Source organism: Chiloscyllium plagiosum, unplaced genomic scaffold (genome assembly GCF_037043375.1).
Source record: "Chiloscyllium plagiosum isolate Xiang-an unplaced genomic scaffold, Cpla_swu_hap1 HiC_scaffold_21, whole genome shotgun sequence".
Classification (NCBI taxonomy): Eukaryota; Metazoa; Chordata; class Chondrichthyes; order Orectolobiformes; family Hemiscylliidae; genus Chiloscyllium; species Chiloscyllium plagiosum.
In genome coordinates this window covers 81,857,934-81,877,231 of record NW_028270159.1, presented here as the reverse complement: position 1 = coordinate 81,877,231, position 19,298 = coordinate 81,857,934, and positions in this window count along the sequence as shown.

Sequence of the window (19,298 nt, the reverse complement as noted above, 5' to 3'; positions counted from 1 at the left end):
TAAACATCCGAGTGTTTTTTTTCAGAACCACACTTTTTGACTCTTATCTCTAGCATCTGCTGTCCTCACTTTCTCCCTGCTAATATTCACTCATAATCATTTTCGTGACAACAGTATCATTGTGTTTAAACATGTTCCAGTCAGATATGAGTACGTTTTCAGTTGCTTCTGTCTATCTCGGAGCTCAGTATTGTGGGATGAGATTGCCAGTGTCTGTGTGATGCTTGGTGTTTAGGCCATGCCTCTGAGAGACTGACAGATTATTTCAAACAGCATATCCCTTCAGCTGTTCACAACAAGCAAGGTACTGCCTGGACCAACCAGCCTGAGCTCACAAAACCCAAAACTCAGTGTCCAGCATTGAACAGGTCGAGATATTTTTTTTAATGTTAATTTATTCATGCAATGTGATTGGAACGGCATTTATTGATAGATAGCGAATTTGAAACAGTGACACTGAAGGAACGGCAATACACTTCCCATTCAGGATGGTAGATGGCTTGGAACTGAAGCGAACATGGTGGGGGTCCCGTGTATCTGCTTCCTTTGTCCTTCTTGATGGTCGGGGGTCCAGAGGTACGTTGTAAGGAGCCTTGGTAAAGTTCTGCAGAGCACCGTGTAGATGGCAGGTATTGCTGCTACTGAGTGTCAGTGGATGAGGGGTGAAGCTGCATTCACACAGGTAAATGGAAGTATTTAATCACACACACATTCAACATGTGTCTTAGCAATAGGGGACAGGCTTTCGGAAATTTTGAGGTGAGTTATGCATGCAGAAGTTCTCGCCCCTTGACACATTCCTGTAGCCAATGAATTTATATGCTTCAAAACGTGGCGCTGGAAAAGCAAAACAGGTCAGGCAGCATCTGAGGTACAGGAGAGTCAATGTTTCAGCATAAGCCCTTCACAGAAATGGGTAATGAAATCATATGGTCAGTCCAGTTCAGGTTAACGGTAATCCCCGCGATATTGCATTTTGTATGTTCAGTTATGGTGGTGGCATTGAACGTTAGAGGGTGTGATTCAATATTCCATTGTTAGAAGTAATCGTTGTCTGGTACATGTGTAATGGAAATGGTATTGTCACTGTTAAGCACACACCTGCATATTTCCAGGTCCTGGTACATTTGCACAAGGACTGCTTCAGTATCTGAGTAAATCACGAATGGTGTTGAATGTTGCATAATCATTGGCAAACATGCCCACTTGTGATTTTTCAGTCATTTATGAAGCAGCTGAAAATTATTGGGCCTAGGGCAGAGAGCACTCTTATAGCTCACTGATGCTGCCCCTCTCTCTGAGTTAGGAAGCTTGCTTCTAGTTCCACCTTATCCAGAGGTGTCTAACAACATATCTAAATAGAATAATATTACAATATCTAACCCAAGGAGCGGAGTGAGGACTTGGTCAGCACAATCAGTTGGACGGCTAGTTTGTAATGCAGGTTAATACTAACAGTGTGGGTTCAATGCTGCACTGACAGAGGTGACTGAAAAGGGCTGTGCTACCCAACATTTCCCTTACTTGAGGCATTATGACTGTCCAGTTAAACTACCGCCTGTCGTCTTTGTCTAACGAGAGAGCAGCCCTATCATCCTGAAAGAGTATGGTACCTTACTTTTCCAATTTTTATCTACAGGCTCACTCGAACACCAACGCAGGGGAACTGCTGCGGAGCTGTCCTGGAGCTGAGATGGCTGCTCTCCTCCAACTCCAACCCCAACCTCCTTCCTTTGTACCAGGTATAACTTCAGCCAGTGCAAACGATTCCTATTTGCTCCAGTTTTTCCGTTAATCCTGGATACGACACTTGGTCAAATGCAGTTATGATGATGTTAAGTGCAGTCACTATTGCCTCACCTCTAGAATTCAGCTGCGTGGTCTCTTGTTGTACATCGTTAAACCAAGGCTTCAATGAGCCCAAGGGATGAGGGCCCAAACTGAGCTTCAGTGAGCAAGTTGGTGCTGAGGAAGTGCTGCTTGATCCCACTGTGTGACATCTGCCATCCCTTTATTAATGACAGGGAATAGAGCAATGGGGCAGCCATTGATTGTCTGATGGTTTGTCTCTGTGTGTACAGGACACACCTGGATAGTGTCCCTCATGGACAGGTGGATGCCAGTGCTGTATCCCAGCAGGAACAGCTTGAATGGAATGTTATCAGCGCCAACAGCCTTTGCATTCCCCATCCCTCCAGCCGTTTGGAATTACCACACACAGTGAATCGAATTAGCTGAAGACTGCCATCTGGAGGAGACTAATATAGATCATCCTATCGATACTTCTGTCTGAACATTGTTGTGGTTGTTTCAGCCTGAACTTTTCTATTGTTGTGTTGGACTCTTCCATCATTGAGGAAGGTGATATGTGGGCATCCCCCTCCTCCAATGAGTTGTTTGATTGACACCACCATTCAACCTGACTGCATGTGACAGGATTGCGGAGACTAGGTCAGATTAGGTTAGATCTGTCTGTCACTAGCTGTTTATGTTATTTGGTGAGAAAGTGGTCCTATTTGGTAATGTCACCTCATTTTGAGGTGTACTTGGTGCTGTCCTTGGCCAGCCCTCCTGTATTCTCCATTGAACAAGGGTTTATCCCCTGGCCTGATGGTCAGGGTAAAGTAGACCATATGCCAGGCAGTGACAGTGAAAATTGTGCTGGAGTACTATTCTGCTGCTGTAATGACCCAAAGCACCTCACACAGGGTAATGCTGAGTTCTAGATCGCTTCAAAATCTGTCCCGTTCAGCATAGTGATAGTATCTCTCACATGTGCGCTCACGCGTGTACACACACACACTATTCACAATAGGTCTTTGTCTCCAGAAATATTGTGTGCATTAATCATTATTCCCAATATGGTCATCGATCAATGTCTTTGCAGCCATGGTGAAGATGAGGTCAAGTATGTTTCTCCCTGTCAGTCGTTCCCTCCCCACCCGGTGCATGCCCAGTCTCGCAGCTATGTTCTTTTGGACATGACCATCTTGGTCCAGAATGCTGCTGCTGAGCCTTTCTTGGTGGTGAATTTGAAATTGCCCACCCAGTATACTTTCTCCAGCTCATTCACTCTGTCAGTGCATTCTCCAAGTGTTCAATGGAGAGGGACACTGAACCATTAGCTGAGAGAAGGGAATCAGCAGGACGTTTCCATGTCTATGTTTGATCTGACACGTGAGGCTTTGTTATGTCACGTTGCTGCTTGAGTAGTCTGTAGGACGTCTCTTCCACATTTAGCCCTAGTCCCCAGATGTTAAGAAGGAGGGATTTCCAGTGTCCAGTGTCTGCAGGGCTTTTAATTTTTTGCCACTGTCAATCGAAGGGTCTCTTCTGTGCTGTATGGCATTTACTCTATAACCCTTGTGATTGGACAGGCCAAGGTCTCACTCCTTCAGTTCCTCCAAGTGCCTTGTCTATTCCATAGATTTTCAAAGTTTGTGCGAAGATTTGTAGCTCAGGTGCTCGTTGTTGTGGTTCTGTTCGCCGAGCTGGAAGTTTTTGTTGCAAACGTTTCGTCCCCTGGCTAGGCGACATCATCAGTGCTTGGGAGCCTCCTGCGAAGCGTTCCTTTGATGTTTCCTCCGGTGTTTATAGTGGTCTGTCCCTGCCGCTTCCGGTTGTCAGTTTCAGCTGTCCGCTGTAGTGGTTGGTATATTGGGTCCAGGTCGGTGTGTTTGTTGATGGAGTTTGTGGATCCTAGAGGCATGGCATTCATCCACAAACTCCATCAACAAACACATCGACCTGGACCCAATATACCAACCACTACAGCGGACAGCTGAAACTGACAACCGGAAGCGGCAGGGACAGACCACTATAAACACCGGAGGAAACATCAAAGAAACGCTTCGCAGGAGGCTCCCAAGCACTGATGATGTCGCCGAGCCAGGGGACGAAACGTTTGCAACAAAAACTTCCAGCTCGGCGAACAGAACCAATATTCCATAGATTTCTACAATATTGTCTCTATTAAGACATTGCACAATTCCATTTTTAAACTATTTACGTGTATCTCTGTATCTTTCCCTGTCATCTCCTCTAGCCGCTACATCCATCTGTATTTCAGGAACCCTCTGTATCACTACAAACTTTATATCATATTACAGCCTCATCTATCACTGTAAACTCCGCCAACACCTACACCCCTCCCTATCTCTCTAAATTCCAGCTGCTTCACCTTTCCCCATATCCTGTGAATGAGTTCAAAATATCTCACTAACCTATTCTAGCATGTACAGGCCACACTATTTCTGTAATACCTCCAGTCTTACTTTCCTCTCTCTGTAACATCTCGCACCTTGCTTTCCTATCTCTGTAACATCTCGCACCTTGCTTTCCTATCTCTATTACGTTTCCAGCCTTGTTTTCCCTCTCTCTCTCTAACATTTCCATCCTTTCTATAGTCTCTCTGTAACATGTTCAGCCTTTCTTTCCTATCTCTATTGCATCTCTAGTCTTGCTTTCCTCTCTCTAAAACATCTCCAGCCTTGCCTTCCTATTTCTGTAACATCTAGAACCTTGTTTTCCTCTATCTGTAACATCTCCAGCCTTTCATTCCCACCTCTGTAACATATCTTGCCTTGCTTTCCTATCTCTTGAAACATCTCCAGCCTTGCTTTCTTCTCTCTCCGTAACATCTTCAGCCTTGCTTTCTTCTCTCTCCGTAACATCTTCAGCCTTGCTTTCTTCTCTCTCCGTAACATCTCTAGCCTTGCTTTCTTTTCTCTGCAACATCTCCGGCCTTGCTTTCCTCTCTCTCCGTAACATCTCTTGCCTTGCTTTCCTATCTCTGTCACATCTCCAGCCTTGCTTTCCTTTCTCTGCAACATATCCAGCCTTGCTTTCCTATCTCTCCGTAACATCTCCAGCCTTGCTTTCCCCTCTCTCCGTAACATCTCCATTCTTGCTTTCCTCTCTCCGTCAAATCTCCCGCCTTGCTTTCCTATCTCTGTCACATCTCCAGCCTTGCTTTTCTCTCTCTCTGTAACATCTCCAGCCTTGCTTTTCTCTCTTTCTGCAACATCTCCAGCCTTGCTTTCCTCTCTTTCTGTAACATCTCCAGGCTTGCTTTCCTATTATCTGTAATATCTCCAGCCTTACTTTCCTCTCTCCCTGTAACATCTCAAACATTGCTTTACTCTCTCCCTGTAACATCTCCAGCTTTGCTTTCCTATCTCTGTAACACCTCCTGCCTTGTTTTCCTCTCTCTGTAACATCTCCAGCTTTGCTTTCCTACCTCTGTAACATCTCCAGCCTGGTTTCCTTCATACCTCAGTGAATTGCTTATATATTTGCTTCTGCATTTTCATCTTTCTGGGGCTCTATAAAATATCCCCAGCAGTGTGCCTGTCATCATTTGGAACCTCACCTGGACCCAAAAAGCCTCATTTGAAGACACGTCCAAGATATCATCTCTCCTTACTGCAGTAACTGTTCTTTGATTAATAATGCAACAGCACCTCCTCTTTAAAACCCTCTCCTGTCCTGACTATAATTCCAGTACAACAGAATACTGAGTTGTTAGCCCTGACCTCCCTCAAACACGTCTCTGTGATGGCAAAAAATATTCCACCTCCACATGTCGACTCATGCCATTGTCACAACAGTCTGTCTGATAATATTCCCAGCATTCATGTAAGCTGGAATATAACACCTGGAATACTCTGTGTATCGGAGTTCCTCAATCATTCACTATTTGTTATCAGGCTGCCCAAACCATGAACCAAAATTGTAACTATGGGACTGAATGAATATTTGTTGAATTGTAATTTTTTTTAAAAAACGAAAGTATTCATCAAGTGCAACTTTCCAGAACTGAGCAGTCAGCTCCACATACAATGAGTATCTGATGGTTAATTCTCCCTCCGTGTGCAGAGGGGACAGCCCTCAGTAATGGATAAAGTGAAGACTGCAGTTGATGGAGATCAGAGTCGAAAAGTGTGGTATTGGAAAAGCACAGCATGTCAGGCAACATCCGAGGAGCAGGAGAGTCGATAGTTCGGCCATGAGCTCTTTATCAGGAAGGCATTGGTGCATTCCTTTTTTTTGATTCTGTGATTTGCAGGCCGTTGGGAACCATACTTGCTCAGCAAGACAGCACTGTATATAGCACTGAAAACGAAAGCAGTCAATCAATTGGTTGGACAGCGTGTAGACAGATTGAGGGGAAATACAGAGTGATTGACGTACAAACATAAGGATGGATAAATCCCCTGGGCCAGAGGAGGTATACACAAGGTTACTCCAGGAGGTGATGGAAGAGATTGGTGTGACTTTGGTAATAATATAAGCGTCTTCATTGTTCACTGGAGTAGTGCCAGATGTTTGGGGGGTGGCAAATGTTATCCCCTTGTTCAGGTAAGGGAATAGGGATAACCCTGGGAATGATAGAATAGTCAGTCTTACACCAGTGGAGGGCAAAGTATTGGAGACGATTCTGAGAGACAGGATTTACAATTACTTAAAAAAACCATAGTATGGTCAGCATGGCTTTTTGAAGAGCAGATCATGCCTCACAAACCTTATTGAATTCTTTGAAGATGAGAAAAAACATGTTGATGAAGATAGACCAGTAGATGTGGTGAACACGAATTTTAGAAGGCGTTTGATAAGGTTCCCCTTTGTGGGCTCATTCAGAAGTTAAGGAGGCATGGGACGCAGGGAAATTTGGCTCCCTGGATACGGGCGTGGCTGGCCCATAGAAGACAGAGGGTGATAGCAGATGGAAAGTATTCAGCCTGGAGGTCATGGAACAGTGGCGTTCCACAGGGATCGGTTCTGGGGCCTGTGCTGTTTGTGATTTTTATAAATGACTTTGATGAGGAAGTGGAATGGTGGGTTAGAAAGTTTGCCGATGGCATGAAGGTTGATGGAGTTCTGGATAGTGTGGTGGGATGTTGTAGTTTGCAACAGGACATTGACAGGATACAGAGCTGTGCTGATAAGTGGTAGATAGAGTTTAACCATTAAAAGTGTGAATTGATTTAATTAGGAAAGGTTGCATTGCATACAGGGTTAAAGGCAGAATTATTGGCAGTGTGGAGCAACAGGGATCTTGGGGTCCATGTCCGTAGTTTCCTCAGTGTTGCCACCGACATTGATAAGGTTGTTAAGGAGATGTATGGTGTGTTGGCTTTCATTATGGGGGATTATGTTTAAGAGCGGCGAGTTTAATGCTTAGGTCAATAAAGCTGTGGTTCAACCACACTAGGAGTATTGTGTTCGGATCTGGTTGCCTCAGTATAGGAAACTTGTGGAAGCCTCAGACAGTGCCGAGAGGAGATTTACCAGGATGCTGCCAGGACTGGAGGACATGTCTTAGAGAGAAAGTTTGAGGGAGCTGGGCTTTTCTCCCTGGAGCGAAGAAGGATGAGAGGTGACTTGATAGAGGTGTACAAGATGTTGAGAGACGTAGATAGATTGGATAGCCAAAGTCTTTTCCCACGGCAGAAGTGACTATCAACAAGGGCCGTAATTTTAAGGTGATTGGAGAAAGGTTTCGGGGGCTGTCAGAGATAGGTTCTTTACACAGAAAGTGGTGGGGGCGGAATGTACCGCCAGTGGTGGCAGTAGAGTCAGATACATTAGAGATATTTAAGAAGACTCTTGGACAGGCACATGGACGTTAGTACACTGAAGGTTATGTAGGTTAGTCTGATCTTAGTGTAGGATAAAAGGCTGCCAAAACATTGAGAGCTGAAGCGCCTGCACTGTGCTGTACTGTTCTATGTTCCAAGTTTCACTCAGTTTGTGGCTTCTCGTCGGTTGGTGAATGTGGGAGGAAGTGAGGCGGGTGAGGGAGTGAGGTGTGTGAGGGAGTGAGGTGTGTGAGGTCAGGAATCTGGGGTGGGGCGTTAGACCAAGACTTCCATTTTTGATGTGCTTTGTTACATTCACCTGAATGTCAGCACAATATGTGAGGTTTCCAAGACCAGAGAAAATCCACCAAGTTTAGTTATTAAAACGATTCTTGGCTTGCCATTTGCTCCTGGTTTCTTCAGATACATTCTGTTGGATGACCTATGAATTAGTGTCTGAGCATCCACAGGCATATACAATTTTATTTTGATCCTGGTTAATGTGAAGGTACATTTAGTGGATATAGTTTCAGAGGGTTCACTGTGAGACATAAGATGCTGCAATAGACTGTCAATTGTGAACGTTTTCACCCAGTGTCTGGTCCAGGGTGCAGATGTATGGAATCTGGAGGTCATGCCAGATATCATCACCATAAGTAACGTGTGTGATGTGATTATGACACTCCATGTCCATACATCTGCTCCCTGGGCCAGGCTCTGACTGATGATGAATTTATAAGGCATGGTTCCTGGTCAGTCAGTGGTGTCTAATTTAGACAGCATTTGTATCTACACTGAGAGCAGTGATAGCCTGTTGGCTAGTTTCCTCCTGCTCAAGGCGGACCCCAAATGAATCTCTGTCAGAGAATGTTTGAATGACTGCCCTGACCCAGGTTGGAAACTGTCTGGTCAGATTCAGGAGCAGGCCAGTGTCTCACTCAGTGCCACAGGCAGCTGTGAAGTCCAGTAGCACTTTACCCGAATTCAGGCCTTTTGGAATCCACTTTTATTGATGGTCATGATGCAAAGTCATAGGTTTACTGATCTGAACAATGATCAGGAGTTTGCCATGTTTGTGAATTGGGCAATAATAAGATATGAGCTACAATTATTCAACTGAACAATAACTGCATCATCTCTGAAACAATTAAGTTGATTCTATATTGATGGAATTAAAATATAAACACGAAAAACCTTTTATTATACAAAAGTAAGGAATCACATTTTGTTTTGTATCGAAAACGAACATGTCTGGCTATTTTGGTGATCACAATTACACATTGAATCTCAGTATTCAAATACATACATTGTCGCTCTATCATTTACAAAGTGACTGACCTCTAACTGATTACGTATTCAGATTGAACAAATGATTGAAAAATCAAATAGACTTACAACTCTTACACATTTAAATATAATCAATCAATTTAATTTCTCACCTGAAATATGTGAGCTTCAGCTATTTGCCAACAATTCTATTAGTTTTAAAATAATGATGGAAAAGGATAGACTCGATGTAAATGTTAATGTTCTAAATTGGAGAAATGCCAATTTTGATGGTATTAGACAATAACTTTCAAAAGCTGATGGCAGCAGATGTTTGTAGGGAAAGGGATGGCTGGAAAATGGAAAGCCATCAGAAATGAGATAATGAGAGTCCAGAGACAATATATTCCTGTTAGGATGAAAGGAAAGGCTGGTAGATATAGAGAATGCTGAATGACTAATGAGATTGAGGGTCTGGTTAAGAAAAAAGAGGAAGCATATGACAGGTACAGGCAGGATAGGTCGAGTCAATCCTTAGAAGAGTATAAAGGCAGTAGGAGTATACTAGAGAGGGAAGTCGGGAAATCAAAAAGGGGACATGAGATAGTTTTGGCAAATACATTTAGGGCGAATCCAAAAGGACTTTACAAATACATTGAGGACAAAAGGATAAATAGGGAGAGAATAGAGCTCTCAAAGTTCAGCAAGACAGCCTTTGTGTGGAGCTGCAGGAATTAGGGGAGATACTAAATGAGTATTTTGTATCAGTGTTTACTCAAGAGAAGGACATGGGCGATGTAGATATACAGAGGAATAAATGGTGACATCTTTAAAAATGTTCATATTACAGAGGAGGAAGTGTTGATGTCTTGAAATGCATAAATTTGGATAAATCCCCAGGACCCGATCGATCAGGTGTAGCCTAGAACTCTGTGGGAAGCTAGAGAACTGATTGCTGGGCCTCTTGCTGAGATACTTGTACCATTGATAGCCACAAGTGAGGAGCCAGAAGACTGGAGGTTGGCAAACGTGGTGCCACAGTTTAAGAAAAGTGGTAAGGACAAGCCAGTGAGACTGACGTCAGTGGAGGGCATGTTGTTGCAGGGAATCCTGAGGGACAGGATGAACCTTTATTTGGAAAGGCAAAGACTCATTAGGGATAGTCAACATGGCTTTGTGCGTGGGAAATCATGTCTCACTAACTTGATTGATTTTTTTGCAGAAGTAACAAAGAGGATTGATGCGAGCAGAGCAGTGGACGTGATCTATATGGACTTCATTAAGGCATTCGATAAGGTTCCCCATGGAAGACTGGTTAGCAAGGTTAGATTTCATTGGAGTACAGGGAGAACTAGCCAGTTGGATATAGAGCTGGCTAATGGTAGAAGACAGAGGCTGGTGGTGGAGTGTTGTTTTTCAGATTGGAGGCATGTGACCAGTGGAGTGTCACAAGGATCGATGCTGGGTCCACTACTTTTTGTCATTTATATAAATGATTTGCATGTGTGTATAAGAGGTATAGTTAGCAAATTTACTGATGACAACAAAATTGGAGGTATACTGGACATTGAAGAAGGTTACCTCAGATTACAAGAGGATCTTGATCATATGGGCCAATGGGCTGAGGAGTGGCAGATGGAGTTTAATTTAGATAAATGTGAGATGCTACATTTGGGGAAAGCAAATCTTAGCAGGACTAATACTCTTAATGGTGAGGTCCAATGGAGTGTTGCTGAACAAAGAGACCTTGGAGTGCAGGTTCATTGTTCCTTGGAAGTAGAGGAACAGGTAGGTAGGTTAGTGAAGAAGGCATTTGGTATGCTTTCCTTAATTGGTCAGAGCATTGAGTACAGGAGTTGCGAGGTGGTGTTGCAGCTGTAAAGTACATTGGTTAGGCAACTTTTGGAATATTGCATGCAATTCTGTTCCCCTTCATATCGGTAGGATGCTGTGAATCTTGGAAGTGTTCTAAGAAGTTTTACAAGCATGTTGCCAAGGTTGGAGTGTTTGAGCTATAGATGGTGGTTGAATGGGCTATGGCTATTTTCCCTGGAACGTTGGAGACTGAGGGGTGACCTTAAAGAGGTTATAAAATCATGAGGGCCATGAATGTGGAGATAGACAAGGTCTTTTCCCTGGTGTGGGGGAGTCCAGAACTAGAGGGCATAGGTTTAGGTTGGGAAGGAAAAATATAAAAGATATGCAAGGTGCAACCTTTTCACACAGAGGGTGGTTTGTGTATGGAATGAGCTGCCAGAGGAAGTGGTGGAAGTTAGTACAATTGCAACATTTAGATGGTGTCTGGATAGGTATATGAATAGAAAGGATTTAGAGGGATATGGGCTGAGTGCTGGCAGGTGGGACTAGATTGGTTTGTGTTATCTGGTCGGCATGGACAGGTTGGACCGAAGGAACTGTTTCCACTCTGTACATCTCTTTGACTCTGTGACTGTAATTTAGAAATGACAATAATTTGATATGTACTGTCAAATAAATGGTTTATATCATTAAATTGTAGCATACAATAGTTGAAACCTTGCTAGTTTTAGAATGAATGATAAAGAACAAAGAACATTCCAGCACAGGAACAGACCATTCGGCCCTCCTAGCCTGTGCTGATCCAGGTCTTTCTATTTTCTAAACGTGCCACCTATTTTCTAAGAGAATGTATCCCTCTGCTGCCTGCCCATTCATGTATCTGTCAGATACATCTTAGATAACGCTATTGTACCTGCCCCGATCTCATCTGTTGGTAACACTTTCCAGGCTGTCACCACCATATGTGTAAGCAACTTCCCACATATATCTACCCTAAACCCTTCCCCTCTCACTTTGAACTCATGACGCCTAGTAATTGAGTTCCAAAATCTGGGGAAAAAGCTTCTTGCTATCCACTCTGTCTATATCTCTCTTGATTTTGTAGACCTCAATCAGGTTCCCCTCAACCTTTGTCTTTATAATTAAAATAATCCTAATCTACTCAATCTATCTTCATAACCAGCACCTTCCATACCAGGCAACATCCTGGTGAACCTACTCTGCACTCTAATCAAAGCATCCACATCCTTTTGGTAACGTGGTGACCAGAAATATATGCAGTATTTCAAATGTGGTGAAACCAAAGCCCTATGCAACTGTAACATGACCTGCCAACGTTTGGACTCAACAACTGATCCAATGAAGGAAAACATGCCTTATGTTGCCTTGACCAGTTTACTTATCTGCGTTGCCAACTTCAGGAAACAATGGACCCAGGTCTCACTGTATGTCAATTTTCCCCAAGATTTTTCCGTTTACTGTATTGTTGCTCTTGAACTGGATCTTCCAAAATGCAAGGCCTCGCATTTGCACAGTCTGAACTCCATCTGCCATTTCTGTGCCCATCTCTCCAATCTATCTATATTCTGCTGCATTCTCTGACATTCCCCTTCACTACCTGCTACTCCACCAATCTGGGTGTCATCTGCAAACTTGCTAATCAGGCAACCGATACCTTCCTCCAAATCATTGACAATATATCACAAACAACAGTGGTCCCAGCACAGATCGCTGTTGCATACCACTGGTCATAGGTCTCCATTTTGAGAAATCCCCTTCCACTACTATTCTCTCTCTCCTGTTGGCCAGCCAGTTCTCTATCCATCTAGATAAAACATCCTGGACCCCATACGGCATCACCTTCTCCATCAGCCTACCCTGGAGAACCTAATAAAACACCTTACTCAAGTCCCTCAGTATCTTCTCCAGTAGCTTCCATCCCATTGATCTGAGGCTTGCCAGTCTTTTAATACCTGGATAATTCCCGCTATCCTTCTCAAACAAGGAGACAGCATTAGCAATGCTCCAGTCCTCCAGGAACTCACCCATGTACAAGGGTCCTGCAAAGATATTTGTTAAAGCCCCAGTTATTTCCTCGCTCACATCCCTCATTAACCTGTGGTAGATCTCATCCAGACCTGGGAGCTTGTCTACATTTCTACCTTTTAGAATATCCAAAACTTCCTCCCTCTTTATGTCGACTTGACCCAGAGTACGCAAAGACCTATCCCTCACCTCAACATCCATCATGTCCCTCTCCTTGGTGAATACAGATGCAAAGTACTCGCTAAGAATCTCACCCATTTTCTCTGACTCCATGCATAACTTTCTTCCTTTGTCCTGTGTGGGCCAAACAGTTCTCGAGTTACCCTCTGGTTGCTTATATATGAAACGTAGTCTTTGGGATTTTCCTCAACCCTGTTTGCTAAAGATATCTCATGACCACTTTTATCCCTCTTAATTCCTCAATATTTACTGTGAAATGTGGTTCGTGTAAAGAAAATAAACATTTGTTCGTGCGAGTGGGAACTCAGACCTGTTTTGCGCCAAAAAATATTTGAAATCCGTCTCAGTGCAAATAAAAAGCAAGAGAAGAAACATCTTGGGAAGAGTAATTTTCAGCCACTGTCCCCCCAAAGTACTTCTGATGTTGAATATAGTGAGGGCTTGTAACAGGGGCACAATTTTAACTATGGGTGTTTTGAACATGCAAATTGACTCCATTAATCAACTTGACAGTGATATCCTCGAACAAAAATTCATGGAGTGTATGAGAGATTATTTCTGAGAGCAGGATGGCATGAAACCAACCAGAGAATGGGCTAATTTAGATTTGATATTATGTAACAAAGAAGGATTGGTGGATGAGCTTTGCCTTGGACGGAGTAAACACAACATGCTGGAGTTTCACATTCATATTGAAAGGGTGAAGACTGAGTCATAAATGAGAGTTTTAGTGTTAGGCAATGGTAATTATACTGGTCTAAGGAAGGATTTGGCCTGGATGGACTGGGGGGAGGGTGGGGTTGGGAGAAAAGAATAGGTAAAGGCAGACAGATGAAGAAATTTGGCAAATAATTAGGGAGATACTGAAGACCGAACATGAGTTGCATAACGGAAAAAAAAAAATCCACATCTTGATAAGAAAGTCACGGATAACATGAAGGCAAATCCTAGTGCATATCATACTGCACATGTTAGTCACACTATGGAGGATTGGGCAAGTCAGTGGCCTCTTGGTGTTATCACTGAATTCTTATGTGATAAGCCCAGATAATGTTCTGGTGACCTGGTTCCAAATCCTGCCACAGCAAGTAGGGGAGCTTGAATTCAAATCTGGAATTAAGAGACTGATAGTGGTTATGAATCGATTGCCAAGAACACCCCACCTGGTTCACTAATGTCCTTTAGGTAAGGAAACTGCCATCCTTACTATAGATTCACCACTCTCAGGCTGAAGGCCTTCCTGACCGGACGTGCCACCTGAAAGAATAATCTTACGATGGGCAAAAATAAATTTACCATGGAGTTACAAAAATGAACAATTATTAAAGCATACTGTGAAATGGACCCCAGCTTTGACTAAAATCTCTGTGCTAATCCACATGCTGCAGAATCCAGACAGGCTGCAGATACCCACAGACGGTTTGCAAACAAACCTGAAACTACAGATCCTGTAATACTCACCTGAAGTTGGACCTGAATAGGACAATGGAATGTTGCCCTTGAGCCAACCCATGATTGAGTCTGATTGATCAGGGTAAATGAACCTGATCATTCCATTGACAGATCCTCCTTATCTTCCCAAAAGGGCGTGAAGACTTGGAAGGATACGAATCACCACAAAACCCCACACAGTGCAGTAACTGGAGAATTACCAGGGAAAGAGAAGACACCTCCAAGATCATCAGAAGAACAAGAAAACATCACCAAGTCGAGCCTGGTCAACTTCTAGTGGGGTGGTTTGTGATCATCCAAAGTTAAGTTAAAGCATAAGATAATGTGTAACGTTTATCATTGCGTTATAATACGTTTTATTGTTCTAATATTAATTGTGTTCAAAAAACAAATATTGTTTGTAAGAGTTAACTCTGTTCTTTTGCTGAATATAAGATTTCAATCACACTGTGCACCAGAAACTACACCTTCCTAATTGCTAACTCAACCTACAAGTTTATCTAGAGACAATCCTTAACTGGAACTCACAACTCTCTCTGCACTTCAGACTTCTGATTTTTCTCTCCACTTACAAAGTAGTCCATGCCTGTCTTCTTCCTACTAAAATGCATCACCTCGCACTTTCCCATGTTGTACTCCATCTGCCACTTCTTTGCCCACTCTCATAATAGTTATTCAGTTTCTCATCTGTTATTTGTTCCACACGACTATCTCTCCAGCGTCATTTTCCAGTGCCCCAATATCCACTTCTGCTTCTCTTCTGCCCTTTATATGTCCAAAGAAACTCTTACAGTTGTCCTTTATATCACTGGATAGCTTAAACTTATATTTAATCTTCTCCGTCCTTATTTCTTATTTTGTTGCCATCTGTTCATCTTTGAAGCTTCCAAATCTTCTGGTTTCGCACTGCTATTTGCTATGTTATCTACTTTCTATTTTCCTTTTATGCCAGCCATGACTGTCCCAGTCATCCATTGTTGCCTCATCCTTGCTGTACAATGCATCTTTTACCTCGGGATAAATCTCTGCTGTGACTCCAAACTTGCTCTGAGAAACTCCCGCCATTATTGTTCCACTGTCTTTCCTGCTCGGCCCCTCTCCCAGTCAATTCTATCCAGCTCCTCCCTTGTGTCTTTGAAGGTGTCTTTAGTTAGCTGTAATATTAACTCCGATTCTACGTTCTCCCTCTAAAATTGAAGAGTATGTTCAATCATAGTAAGATCACTGCCTCCGAAGGTTCCTTCACCTTAAGCTTCCTTATCAAGTCTGCCTCACTGCACAGCTCTAAATCCAGTATTGCCTGTTCCCTTGTTGCCTGCACCATAAGCTGATCCAAAAAGCCATCTCGTAGACATTCCACAAATTCCTTTCCTTGCAAACCATTACCACTGATTTTCCCAGTCCACCTGCATATTGAAATCCCCCCAGTCACTGTAACTTTGCCTTTTCTACATATCGTTTCTATCTCCTCGTCTATCATGCGCCCCAGCTTCTGACTACGATTTGTCGACCTGTACATAACTCCAACTACGGGTTTTCACCTTTATGGTTCCTCAATTCTACCCAGACACATCCCACACCATCTGACTCTATTTTAAGTAATGGAACTGAGTGATGTGACTGCAAACACTTTAGCATTGTCTCAAATTTATAGTTTAGACATGAAGTAACAATATTTCATTGTCAATTACTTTGCAATATGGCCACAGTGTATTTCTTTGGCCAAATATTCTGTCTTTTTTACGGAAGAATACAAACTTCAGCGTGGGTTTCCTCCTGGTGCTCCAGTTTCCTCCCACAGTCCAAAAATGTGCAGGTTAGATGAATTGGCCAAGCTAAATTGCCCGTAGTGTTAGGTGAAGGGGTAAATGTAGAAGAATGGGTCTGGGTGAGTAGCGCTTCGGCGGGTCGGTGTGGACATGTTGGGCCGAAGGGCCTGTCTTCACACTGTAATTAATCTAAAAAAAACCTTGAAACTGTTCGAGAAGGAAGATATGAAGAGGACATGAGTCTGTAAGGAGATTAAGTGGGTCAAGTGAACAGGCAAATGTTGGTGTATGGAACATAGTAGGAAAAATGTGTCTGTGCTAAAAGATATTGGCGGGTTGAATGGAAACGTAATGTATTATTTCAGTGGAGAGATTGGCTTTAGGCACAGAGGAACCGGGCTCTTGGATTACAAAATAAAAATTTTACGTGTACATCAAATGTTTAGGGAGGTAAGACAAATGTTGAAACTTTCTGAAACAGAATACATTTAAAAGTTGGGACGATTTTGTACAGATTTACAATGTAGTGGTGTAACCACATCCCGAGAACGATGGCCACAATGATATAAAATGCAATCCAGGGAAGATTCACTCAGCTGACTCTTGTGAGGAGCGTTTATTTCAGGAGGAAATCTTGAAATGACTGGCTCTGGATCTGCTGGGGTTTTAGGCGAACAACATGTGGTCTTGCTTAACCTCAAAATATTCCAAGTAGTCTTTCAAGTTGAATTCTAAAACAATATTTCAGCTTGTGTGAGAGATTACCATGAGTGGATGGAGAGTAAAACAGAAAAATGTCTCTGTTAAGAAGATGGTGATTTGGTGTCATCCTTTCAGAGTGTTGTGTCTTTGTACAATTCTCTTCCCAGATAGCGATGGAGGATAAGGCATTGAATATTCCTAAGGCAGAGGCAGGCAGATTCTTGACTAAGAATGATGCACGGTCATTGTAAGGGCAAATGAGGAATGTGCAATTGAGGTCGCAATCAGATCATCCACGACCTTATCACATGATGGAGTTGTTTTGATTCCTAACTCCTGATGATAGGTTTTGCATTTCTGTTGTCTTTAGATACTGAAAATAAAATAACACAGTTCTCACAATTTCAAAGACAGCGACAAACTCTTCCGATCAACAAAATGCCCTTGTTGTTTAATAATTATTAGAAAATCGGATTGTCTTTTTAGTTCATTTGGGGTTTTAATGGAGCCAGACCAGCATTAATTGCCCTTGAGCAGTTCCAGTCCAGTTGATGTTGGTCCATCCAAGTGGCTGTTGGGAGGGAGTGCCAGCAGTACATCTCATGTGCTGGTTTAACTGAGAGTAAATATTACTGGTGAGGAACAGCTCGCACGATAACAGACTCTTTGTCAATACGAATATATGGGAAGGAATTTATTAGTCTTCAGAGAAATAACAACCTTACACGAGAAGTCTATGTAATAATGAAATGAAGTCTGTTTCTATGTTATTGGTGAACTTAAAATAATGGTGTCAAACAGCTGGAATAATGTTGATGCTGTGTTGGACGATTCTTACACTGAGCATGTGAATTATCCGGGATGATTTCAGAGATGGCTGGGCTATCCTAGGTTGAGTAAGTGTTGATACTCCATGGGATGATGCTTGTTTGTAATCTCACCATTTACTGAGCACAGTTCGTTGGAACAAACCAAGTCCAATTGGTTGCTGCTTCAGAATATATCAGACATTTCATGGCTGCCACCACATGGAATCATGTAATAAAGACAAGGCCTGTCGAATCTGCACCACCCAGTGCTGATACAAGTGTTTTATAATGTTTAAAGGTTACCTTCCTGAACCACCCTCCCAGGAAATGCATTTTTGACACATATCTTGCTCTGGGTTCGAAACAGATTTCACAAATCCTCTGTTTCCATATTCTCTTTGACTTCAAACGTATTTCCCATTGTTTTTGACCCTTTGACTAAGGAGAACAGTTGTTGTCTGTTCACTCGTCCCATACCTCTCATGCTATAATACACCTCTGTCAGGTTCACCCCTCACCTTTCTCTGCTCCAAAAGCAAATCTAAACTATCTTCATGGTTTGTGTTCTCCCTTGTCTTGTTACATCTTCCAAAGTGCAGCATCTCACACATTTCAGTGTTACCTTTTATCAGTCATTGATCTGGCCATCTGAAAATCTGTTTGTACCCTCCTGTAACCAACACGTTCCTGCTCACTGTGACCCACCTGGATAATCATTGTGTCATCGACAACATTGTTTATCACCCTCTAACATCCCCCCCCCCCCCCAACTACATATACCACATTCTTATCATCACAATTTATGGATTTCAGAAACAAACCTTGATTTTCTTCCTGTTCTACCGATGTGGTTGCAGAATTGGGAATTCCAGTATCTTGTTTTTCCTATTTTGGTGAATTTACTCCGTGAATCAGTTGTGGTCTTTTGTGAGGGAGCCACAAACAGTATTTTGAACATGGAGCTGAATTCTGCTTTTATACTCCGCCCTTCTGCGTGTATTATCCATAATGCTTGGACATAATTAATCTTGGACTAGCGTTTGGCACCTTGCCCTGCAGCAGTTTCATTTTACGTGGGCCTGCAGCTTATTCTTTACAACATTCGCTGCAATAGTCAGAGCTGAAAGAAGTTTTTCATTTGCATGATGGACACAGGCTCATTCATCATTTTTGTTTCAAAGAGCTAGAGCAATGATGATAAAGATTTAATTAAATTCTAGATTATAAGCACACTATAGAAGATCAATTCACATTCTCATGTTTACACTGAATTGGAAGCAAATTAAAAGAACAAATACCCACCATTCTGAATATTGTTTAAAACGTGGTGTCATGTTGAAATAATGCATTAAGGAAGGCCATGCATCAATTTTCTTTTGAATATTGCGAGGACATTGTTCAAACAAACAGTGTTCTTGTCTTTTGCTCCTTACTCTTCCAACTGATCTTCCCGTGTAATTTGAGGTGAGATCAGAGTGACTTCCCTTTCAATCGAAGCAGGACTTGACTGAAGGTGGAATCAAGGGCCCTGAGCAAAACTGTTATTAATGAGAATTAGAGAACATTCTGCACTGGAAATGGGAACAAGAGAAAAATCAGTCTCTGCAAGGTATCTTCCAAACTGCATGCCATCCTGACTAGGGACTCATTTGCTGATCCTTCACAAGTAATTGTTA